At 45.1% G+C, this 11,652-nt stretch overlaps 1 protein-coding gene across 1 annotated transcript in view; it reads left to right on the top strand.

Moving 5' to 3' along the window:
• ATP1A1 (ATPase Na+/K+ transporting subunit alpha 1) overlaps positions 1–11,652 on the top strand; it is a 179,241-nt gene that overhangs the window by 139,256 nt on the left and 28,333 nt on the right. The gene's annotated exons all lie outside the window — the stretch shown is intronic.

Below are 11,652 nucleotides of genomic sequence, written 5' to 3' on the forward strand. Positions count from 1 at the left end.
TGTCATAGAGAAGTCACGCAGGCCTTGGTGCTGAGACCTGCAACTCAATCTGTGGACATGACCTTTTGGTATGTCAAGCTGAGTGTCCCAAGTTTCTAATTCTTGTGCATTATTAATGTCTTGCTCAGGAATTAATGTGGGTCAGGCCCTGCTTATGGGCCCATGTGTGCATTTCAAGTGTAAGTTTATCCAGAGTTCAGAGATGGATAAAGGCAGGATTTTGGCTCAGTCTTTTTTAGAAAAAGAGTCTATGAAGTAATGACCCAGTGACAAGTATCCTCTTTGATTTGGTTTCTATTCTCTCAACAGGGAAATTGTTCACGTAGGGCCACAGTGAGTCTTATGTAGGGGCCAGGATACAGACTTATGTTTGCACTATATTACAATAAAGGGTTGGAGAGGTGAGCAAAAATTTTAAGAGAAATGAGCAAGCTGGGCAGAGGGCTCAGAAAACATGACCTCCGAGGAAGCTGTGGTAGACTCCATCACATTTTTCCTCTAGGCACAACTGTAAAAGTCGTGATGCATTATTCTCCATGTCCATGGATGCAAGGCAGGCCTGAGTTGATTTACAGTAAAGGTGATTTATGGTAGGCACTGGGACAATATTTTCAAGTTTTTAAGGATTGCTAGTCTTTCAGTAAGTACCCACAGACAGTGCTGCTGGGCTACCACCACCCATCGGTCTTTAAAAACCTGTCTCCACAGTCGGGGGAGGGTGAGGCATCCTGGATCCTGTCTCAGAGGCTTAGATCACCATGAGCTAATCGGTGAGGCAATTGGGCATGGCCCTTGGCCTTTTTGGAAGAAGGCTTTTAGGAATGCATTCAAGCAGAATCCCCTTCATTCAGCTGGGTGGGGCTGGGTGACAGCAGCCAGAGATCTCACAGCTAAACTGCAGGAGAAAATGTGGACGGCACCTTGCATAGGAGTGCATGGTGCAGTGGGGAACTACAGTTTTCCACTTAGGATATACCTGGAGTTTCCTAGGCTCTGTGATGAATCCCCATCAATCATGGTATTTGAGACTTATGTATGGCTAGAAGCAGGGCAATGCCTGTGAAGTTTACAGCTTGATCTACTTCACAGTTCAGGCCTAAACCCTACCCTTTGGATCAAACTTTTCTTTCTCTTTCAGATGTTGGGTAGAAATCTAGTCTTGCAATCCAACTGGTGTAAAGGTCTAGTAAGGGTGAATAACATTGCAGCTACACAGTGCTAAGCACAAAATTAGGTGCAGTACTTGGATTACCTTTTTTTATTACACTGCAGTGTTCCTTCAAGGCATTCCCTTTTATAGAGCAAACCCAGTCCATACTCATTAACTCAGATGGACTGATGGCAAGGAGCTTGGCTTTCCTGTCCCAACCACATCAGACAAACAAAAAATAATCCTGCATCAACAGAGACACAAGACTGCGTGCCAACAGGAACCAGAGGTGTAACCTGCATCTACTTCCATGGTTGTTTTCCATCCCAGCCTTCCCTGACCATTACATTTCCTAATGGCATTGCATCTGCAAGAGACATTTTGCAATCTACTGCCCTGTTTCTGAGCAGAGAAATGAGGCTCCACACAGCATAACAGGAGTGTGGAAATTTAAAGAGTTAACACCACAAGATTGAATACCAGTCATGGTCAGATCCCTCTGCAGTCCTGAGGACCTCCAGGTGAAGACAGGGAGCTGCCATCTTTTAACTGTATTCTAGCTTGCCACACCTGCCTCATGGCACCCTGCCTGGTGGCACCCTCCCCATATCTGATCACACACCCTTCCTTGTCCTGTGACCTTTTTTTCTTCCTTGCCGTATTATAGGGTGATTTGAGGATTGCTGGATGTCCACAGAGCACAAAGGCACCTGTGTTTTGCTGTCAAGGACTCTGGAAATGCTGCTAGAATCTAGCTGACTCCCCCCCCGCCCCCGCTCCCCCAGTGCTGCCTGTGTTGGCAATATTAACAAGAAGTTATTTCCAAAACTGAAGTGAAGAGACAACTCCCTGATTGGAAGAGCAATAAAAAAAAAATCTCACTCCTCTTTTACCCTCACAGTTTTTTCTTTTCTTCGCTCCCCTCTGCTTACTTCTCAGGGGGTTATGCCCTTTTATCACCACGCCTGTTCTCTGTCTCCTGGGAGAGCTAAAAACCCCAGCATGAGAAATGCGTCTTTCTTAAGGTGGAAGCACTCCCAAAAGCCTTAGCACACTGGTGAAATCCTATACTTCAGAGAACCACCCACCTCACTCATGCTAAAATCATTGCTTGAAAGATCACATAAAACAATCTGTTACGCAACTCTCAGAACACCAAATAACCCCCTTATTTATAGTATATACACTTGCAACAATAAACCTCCCTTTTGAACTGCATTGGTCAATATAGATTTAAAAGGCTTTTCCTATTTCAGCCAACATCTCAATTTGTTGTTAAGCGTTCAGTGCTTTGGCTTGAGAGGAGCTGGTTGAGTGACTTCTTTTAGGAGTAGGTGATTAGGTTTGCAAAAACTTCTCCAGTGTGGTTCTCTGGGAGGTGGTATTGCTTCAATTTTTTTTTTATGCCAGCTTCTTCCTCTATACGTTCAGCCTACGTCAGGAAGCCTATGTTTTGAGTTTGTAAGTATACCTGGAAAATATTGCCCCAAAAATTAGGAAGAGGATAAAGGCTAATACTTCAAGCTGCTAAGAAAAGATTTTTAAAGTATCTGTAACATTTGAAAGGCCCTTTCTGTGATAGGTCCAGCCTATAAAGACCAGCAGCAGAGCACCAACCACTTGCAAGCCGTCCCCTGCATGCCCATCACAGCTCCTTCGATCTGTCAGCAGAAATAATGTTTTTCTGCAGTGTCCAGGGCACTACACCAGCTGCCAGAAGCCACAGATTTCTCTAAGCTCCCTCCCCGATGTCCAGGGGAGCCAGACAAGCTCAAGCTGAGGGATAGATGCTGGGCAGGTGCAGTGCCTGAGCCATCCCAGTCCTGCCAGTCAGCAGCAGCCCGAGCTCCTCCAAGGGCCACCTCAGCTGCTTGGGGTGGACTGAGCCACGAGGGGAACCCTCTGCCCCATTGCCCAATGCTGCTGGCCAGCGTGGAGGTTTGGCTTCTCCATCACCCAGCTTCATGGAATCACATGATATGCTGAGTTGGAAGGGACCCACAAGGATCATGGAGCCCAGCTGCTGGCCCTGCACAGGACCATCCCCAAGAGTCACACCAAATACCCAAGAGCATTGTCCACACACTTCTTGAACTCCGTCAGGTTTGGTGCTATAACCATTTCCTTGGGGAGCCTGTTCTGGTGCTCAGTCACCTTCAGGGTGAAGAACCTTTTCCAAATATCCAACCTAAATCTCCCTTGACTCAGCTTCAGGCCATTCCCTCTGGCCCAGTCACTCCCATCACAGAGAAAAGATCAGTGTTCCTTTATTGCAGTGACCAAAACCACACACAATATTCCAGGTCAGACCCCTCTTATTTCAGCTAGAGAAGAGCTGACCTCCTCTAGATCTTCCCCAGTCTTTTCCATCTCTTTATTGCTGTTGGCTTCCTCAGGGCAAGGAAATACTTTCTTTTATGCGTTGGTTACAACACTCAGCGCATGATTTGTATATTTTTATGGGCCATGCTGAGCCCTTGCCTGGAGATGCAGGAAAAGAGGATTGTATGGGTGTGACATGCATTAGTTCTTAAGAACATACCTCGGGGAGGCTGTCTGGTGAGTTAGGCAATACCCTTGGAGAGGTTTGTGTGCACACTGTAAGGAAATAAGCTTCAAAGAATGAAGGCAAGGCTGGCAGTGTTTGTTACTGTTGTCTTCCTACTCATTGGGGCATAAATAAGAGACAGGAAGCTGCCTCTCTTTATGTAGGAACTGGAAGCTTTCTCATCTGTCCATTGGGATAGACTGGAGATTACTCAGGTTGTTTTCTTCATCACGTCTTTGCAATATAGCTATATTTCTATGTATTTACTCCAGTGATGTCTTAGGCTTAAAATTTCCAGGTGTAGGTATTCTAGAATAGTTATCCAAGCAAACCTTCCTTGTGCGAGTACTGCTTTTGCTGTCACAAGAGAGTTCTCTTGGTTTAGCTGATTTCAATAAGTGAAACAAAAATTATTACATATTGGCAAAAAGACTTTTAAGTGGATTCAACTGCATTGCACTAAGTTTCTTGTCATTATGGAAATTTCAACTTCTCTGCCAAAGGAAAAAAAAAGATGAAGTAAAAAAGGAGCTGTTCCTTAACAATATTGTTATTCTGGCACAAAAAAGCCTGTCACAGACATGCCTTAAAATTAATTTTCCCAGATATTCACTGAACTCATGATTATCCTCTCCCACTAAATATTTCCAATTTAAGTAGAGACCAGGCTTGAAACAAGATAATACATCCAGCAGTCCATCTGAACATTCATATATATATGAGAACAAGAGCTGAACTCTGACACAGCCCTCAAACCAAAATAAATTCCTCGGGCTTTTTAGAAGTGAGAAAATTCAGCTTTGAAAATGTTTGGTTTGGTTGGGGTTTTGGGTTGTTTGGTTTTTTGGGGGCTGGGTTTTTTGTTTTTTTTTTCTTTTTTCTTTTTTCCTTCCTTTTATCTGCAAGAGAGGAATCTGCTGGATTTGAGCATTAGATCAGAAGATCTTGAGGCTTAAGGGCAGATCTCAATTATTCGGCCCAGGTCTATCACTAACCATAATGGGCTTTTTGCATCGTTTCTTGAGGACATGCCCATGCAGACAATAGCTATGTGCTGGCAAGCCACGGTCTAAATGTATCTAAATACCACATAATAATTAAAAAAACCCACACGGGGGACGGGGAACTGGGCTGCTGTACTGCCTGTACTTGGCAGATACCTGTGCACTGTGGGGAGCAGTGTCATGGGGGGAGCAAGGCACATCCTCTGGGACATGCTCTTCCTCAGAGCTGCTCCCCCGCTCTGCCGTCTCCACTGTAATTGCCTCTTGGAGTGCTAGATGTTAACGCTGTGGCCCCAGGGAATGCTGCTTTTCCAGCAGCCTGTGGGAAAGAACAAAGCGGACAACAAGAGAGCGCCTGGAGCAAAGCACAGGGGTAGACATCTCGCACTTCATCAGGGGAAAACCCAAGCTCCAAGTCAGCAGATTTACCACAATTTCAGGTGCTGTTAACATAGCAGTTAAGGTCCTGCTACACATATGTGTATGTATGAAAGAAAATCTGCACTTGCCCAAAAGCAGCCAGTGCCAGGAGGACCTCGAAAAGAAGCATCATTCTGGTGAAGAGCTGATGATATCCCGCTAAACAGAGGCTGGGCTTTCAGGTTTGCCTGGAACCGTGTGATCCTAATCAGAACATGGGCAGATCTTCCCCGTGAACTTTCCGAAGAGCTGAGCCAAGACAAGTTTTTGTGCAATTCACTGCCCCTAATTTTAGCTTATTTAAAAGTTTAAGTCTTTTAACAGGGCCCAAGTTAGTGGTGAAACATGAGGTCTTCCAGAGTGACACCTCCAGGATCAGTGGTGGATATCAATAGAATGAGTTGCTCTTGGAGAGGTGCTTTCAAGTGAGTTTGGAAATAGCACACATTCAACTCTGTCCCCTTTGTGCTGTGTTTCTCTCTCCCTCCTGTACTCTGTAGACAATGACATGATGGGGCTTTTAGTATGGAACTACAACTGGAGAGTCAGTTTGCCAGCTGGGTAAATCCACGAGTGGCTAATGCAGTGCATCAGAGCAGCTGGGAGAGCACAAGCGAGCTCTCAGAAGGGTGTACCATGTGCACTTCTTCTGACTCATGGCAAATGGGCAGCATCCTGTCCTCAGCCTTGGGCAGCCACAGGAACGGATGCATTATAACCCACGTGCTCTTCCCTGGCAATAATTTGTTCCCATGTGCGTGCTATGTGCCTCTATCAGCTGCCAGCTTGTACTTTTGCTAATTTCATCAAACACAGGACCAATTTCTCCTAATCTGGGTGTAATCCCTCAGACAGAGCTATCACTGCCTCTGGTCTATGTGCAACTTTTATCTGGGGCAGCCAGAGGAGTGTGACAGCTGCATGATAGTCTGCCTGGCACAATGGGCAGCCCCACAAGAAAGGACTTGCCACCCTGTTCCCCTCAGATGCACAGAGGGACCTCTGAGGTGCCTTGGTGGTGCAGGGGAGTGCCTGGAGCAGCCTGAAAGTTCTAGCTCACCAGCATATCAGGATATGTCACTTGGAGTAGCCTTGTAGCCATCTCAGCACAGGGCTGTAAATCCCCTTGGCCTGCAAAGCCCCCAGGGCCAGAGAAGGTGGAGGAAGCAATGGAGCAGCATCATCCCCAGAGCTTGCCCTTGGCATCTGGCTCTGCCCTCCTAACACAGGACTATGTGACCTGCATGCCCAGAGGAGATAATGCAGGTTCTTCTCTGGTTTTAGCCTGAGCCATCACTGCTCTGCAGGAATTTTTGGCAAGGCAGTGAGGTCCCTACTGCACTGCTCTGCTCTGCAGTCGGGCGATGGCCGTGCTCAGCCATGGCCACGAAGGGGTGCTGGGCTGGCAGTGCCCAGCCGTGCTCCTGGGCGTGTGTCATACACCAGTGCCCATGGCCCATTCAAACCCTCTCTTTGCAACACATGCTGGAGCTGATTAAAGTGTGAGAGCCTCTGTGTCCTCTGGTCTTTATGCAGAGTAAGCAGCACTAGAGACAGCACTTGCTAGGACTTTGCTCTAATTTTTACAGGTCTAGTGAACTTCATCCACAGCATAGGTAAAACCCCAGCTTTATGCAGGTTCTTTCTCAATTACTTCTAGCTGAGGCTACTTTTTAAGGTATCTTGTTTGGATTTTGAACATGAAGGCACAACATTTTTAAAATGACACTGTTGTTAAAGCCAGTGACCTTGTCAACTATGCCTGTCATCTGAGTTTTCTCTCTCACTCAGCAATTCTCTTCTTCTAATTAATTTTCTTACTTTTTTTCCACGGGGTAATATTACATTGTGTTGATAAGCAGCTCTTTTCTTTTGCCCCAGAACAGTGATGAGTGCAAACAGGGAGATTTAAAAAACCTTGAGGAGAAAGATTTTCTGCAAACAGGACTTATTACAGAATTAAATTGTTGCAGAATTAAAATTCTGAGGAAGACTTGAAGAAAAAAAATCTATAGCTGGTCAGTGTTTTGCTTGCTCATGCCTATTTGAGTTGCTCTGAGCCATAAGTACTGGGAATATAACACATCCTTGGGCTACAGCCCATCTTTACAGAACAATTTTTCTGCTGAATATGCACTTCCTAATAAGGGTAACTGCTCATGTCAAGACTATAATGATACCAGTGCACTCATGCCATGGACGGCAACCTACTGGTCTGGCAGCTCTCTTGTTTTATTTTCCCACCACAAGAGCTGGAGTGAAATGTATTTTTTGGTGAAGCTTATTTTTGCTGGCTTTCCATCTCATGCAGTGGAAGATTTTATGGAGCTATCTTGTCCATTTCAAAGCCTTTTTTTAAACCATCCTTTTCCCCAATTTGCATTGTCCTGAAGTAGCCCTGTATTTAAACATCAATCATGCAAATGGGCTTTGTGTTTCCCAGGGCAAAAAACTCCCTCTGCAAGCACAGTGTAGGAGAACTACTGCGAGCCTGCACCTTCTAACCACCAGCTTGGCTGGCTCTGGCTGCTGTAGGTGACATTCTTGCTCTTTCCTAGATTCTTGTGCATCTCAGCTAAGATGACAACCAATTTATCTGCACATAAATTCCAGGAGTAAGGAGTACTTCTGAGTGTCAGGAATTAGGACCATACTCAGAATGTCCCAAACCCAGTGTGGGATGAGATTTGTGTGTTTCACAGCCTCTTCCCCAACTCTGTCACTTCTGCAGGACCCCAGAGGGATCCTACTTGAGGCCCTGCCTCTGTTCCTCAGGAAGACAAGAGCATTTCCTTAGTAATTCCAGGTGGACAGGATGCTTTTCCTAACAGTGAAAGACTTGGCCACTATAAGCTATAGGAACTACAGCTGATTACCAGCAAACCTGGGGGCTCCTGTCTCCCACACTGTGGTGGCAATACCAGTCTATGACAATACAGCCTTGTGCTGCCAGTGCTGTTTGTGTGGGTCTGGTGTAAAAGCAGATTTCCAAATAAAAGCCTCCATGGGGAAAAAAATGAGGGGGATGTTTTCTGCATGTTTGTTTCAAGTGGGACTGGTTCTCCAACCTGTTTCAGTGTTTGTCCATAGCACTTGAGTGCACGTAGCTGCTGGGGGGAGATGGGAAGTGCCGGGGCAGCAAAAGGAAAGGCCAGGGGATTGTGGTGGTGAGACAAACCTTTTGCCCTCTGAGTGTTGATGGATCTTTTGGGGACATCCAGGCAGTCTCAGCTCCTGAATGATGAGATTACCCTCCCTCTTTCTTATTGAGGCATGTACCTGGGGGGATACAACTTTGATCACTTTGATTTCTTCTTACCACACGGTGCTTTTTAGACAATTACACTTCAGGCACTACTAAAATATCTGCTCTGCAATATTTGCTTTATCACAATACTTGACTTTGTTACTTCTTCAAAAATCTTAATGGGGGCTAGATTCTTATACAAGTGAACCTGCATAATGAGTAACTCCATTTCAGAGCCCAATACTCTCAAAATTTTCTCTCTTATCCTGAGGTTGTACGGAAGAATTTCCCTGGTTCAGGGAAAGAAAACCCGCAACAAATCAGTGTTCAACAACCAGTGCCTTCCCAAAGCTCAAGCACTGCAATGACAGTTTGATAACCAGCTGAAAAATGTGTCTGGTGGAAGATCCAGAGTGGGAGTCTGGGCCTTAAAAGCAGGGTCCTAATCCATAACAAATTACTGTGTGCAACACTTTTCCAGGGAGCCCACACAGTGAGGTAAGGTTGCACCATACTCTGTCTCCTTCCTTGAATAAAAAGTGCCTGCTCTAATGAGAGACAGGTCCCTGATTCAGCAAACCACTTAAGTGTTTTGATGAACTGGGGCCAAACTGAACATCTTGTGCAGAACTCAATTGTCTAGTGAACAATATCAAATATTTTATTCATGGATGCAGACTTAAATGAAAATTAAAGACATGGCTATTTAAGGCCTTAGGTGCCCAAACTCATATTGTTCATTTTTTATTATCTTAAAGTAATCATTTGTACGGGAAAAGAAGCAGCCACCTCCAGAAAATCCATCCCTGTCATGCTGGGAAGAATATTCTCAGTTCTCCCCCAGCACCCTGTCAATTTGATGGCTTATGTAGCTTGCTTAGAAACTTGTCACATTCAGGCTATTTCAACAAGTTCCAGCCAGTATCCTGTTTTCCTACCAGGAACACCAAACTTTAGTACCCTTATTGGCTGCATAAGGTGTGGGCAAGAAAGGCACAGCCTCCAGTAGGCCAGATCAGGTATTAGAAGGGTCTTAATTATTGTGCCATCACCCTTACTCCCCAGACAAGGCAGAGAGCTCTGTGCTGACCTCAGCCCCTGAGGCTGCAGCCAGCAAGCATCCCTCTCAGGCTGCTCTCCTCACTCCAACAACTTGGGCTGTCCTGCTGAAAGGGCCTCTCCAACCCAGAGAACACCAGCCTTGGAAAATGAAGCATTACAGCAGGTGAACACAAACCTCAGCCTATGAAAGATTTCGCTGAGTAGTGCTTCACCTGAAATGCTGGATGCAGCAGCATGCTGTGGCTGAAGGCTGCATCACAGGCAGGTGGAGAGAGCAGAGCTTGGACTTGGGCACATCCTGACTTCAGGGTGTTTCTCCTTAGAAACATAATCTTTTTCTAATGAAAATGTTCAGTAGAACATTATCTATGCCTTTTGTATATTTGAAAATATTTCCATAGATAGCAAAATGCCAAAGAGAGCTGTTTCTAGTATAGCAACACATACTTTATTTTCTTCTCCTTGTCCACCCTACAGCAAGAATCTTCAACTCCTTTTTACTTATCAACACACCCACTTGTCCTCACAGTTAGGCAGAAAACAGTCAAAGTATGTATTGAAAAGAAAATCTGGCATTTTTCACCACCTTGTCTATACTTAGTTGCAACCACCTCCCTGCCATGGAATACAGGCACATGCAAATGGGAAGAAAATGAAAAAAAAAATTAAAAAACCATACATGCAGACATTTTTGGATAAACCTTATGCTCTCTTTGATTTATTCCCATACAGCTACTAGCGCTCAAATGATTTCCAGAGCAGGCATAAGTTACATGGCACTCAGTTTATCTGCTTTGGAATGGCAAAGTGCACATACAGATATACACTGTGGTTCCAGGGAGTCTAGGGATTTCAAAGGTGCTTTATCTCCCAGATAACTCACTGGCAAAGAAGGGTGAATTAATAACAGTGTTGGTGACTAAAATTGTAATGATAGATTATGAGTATGGGCTTTAAAAAGAAGTGTCAGTTAAATGCATGTTACAGATTTGTTCAGAGGAAGATATTAATAGTTTATTTTCTTTTTTTAATTTGTGGATTCCTAAGCATTTTTCTTGGAGAAGCACAAATCCTTGAATTGTGTACTTCAGTCTACTGGCAATGGCTTTTTTCCCTGTGCTCTCACAGCATCGCCCCGCTCCAAGTAGTCTTTGGGGATCTGTGAACCAGAAGTAAAACCCCACCTCCTAGCAGTCAGACAGGAACCACATTCCCCTAAATCCCACACACTGATCTGATTCACTGCATGACTCTTGTAAGCCTCCGTCCACCTCCTCTCTGGGAAAACACAAAAGATCCACAGTTTTGAAGTTCCTGGGCTGAAGGACTTTGAGCTTTGTACGGAGAAAGGCTGAGCAGCCAGAGTTCCCACTTACGGAAGTGCCAAGTGCACAGGAATTCTGTACAGGCATAGCACTGAGGCACTTGAAATGACGGGAATGCTGTGTATTTGTGCCCTTTGCCTCTGCACTCATGACACCATCGCTCTAAAGGAAGGTGAATCTATTTATATGCACTGCTAGAGGCTGGAGCCCTCATTTTCACTGGGCCTTTGAGGAGCCTTTGTCATGTTTTTGTGACACAACAGTATTTGAATGACTTGGAAGGCTTCAGAAAAATAGTGAATACTGTCAAAAATACAAAATGTTTGTATCCCTCAGCCAGGGGGAGGGAAAAAACATGCCGGAAGCTTAGCCAAGCCTGACAGGGTATTGTGGATCTTGATCTTTGCTCACCCAATAGTTAGATATTGTTCCCCCTGCCCCCCCTTTTAATGGAGTCACTGCCTTATCTCTTAAAATGATCTCATTAAAAGCAGGGGACAAGACAGCAGACGGTAGGAGGCCTGTAATTACAGATGGAAGGTTGATAAAAGTACCACTTCATACACCTTATCATCTCTCAAGGGGGGTGGTCTTCAAAAAAGCATGAACTCCTTTTGACCACTTCTCTGAACCACACTGACAGAGGACTCATGATGGAGATGTCACACAAAGAAAAAACAGATGAGAGATACTATTCTTTCCTATTCTGGGGACTGTCCACTGCTGGGATCCTAGTTTTCCCAGCAAATGCAGCCCTAGGCTGCGGCAGGTGTGAAGGGATAAAGAAGATTTGATTCTCTGTGTCAAGCTACACAGGGTCTGTTACTGGAAGAGGAATATATTTGAGAGCAAGCTGTCACATCTAGCAGGAGGAGCAAAGGGCTTTCAGGCCCTTG

The sequence above is a fragment of the Passer domesticus genome, chromosome 2 (genome assembly GCF_036417665.1).
Source record: "Passer domesticus isolate bPasDom1 chromosome 2, bPasDom1.hap1, whole genome shotgun sequence".
Classification (NCBI taxonomy): Eukaryota; Metazoa; Chordata; class Aves; order Passeriformes; family Passeridae; genus Passer; species Passer domesticus.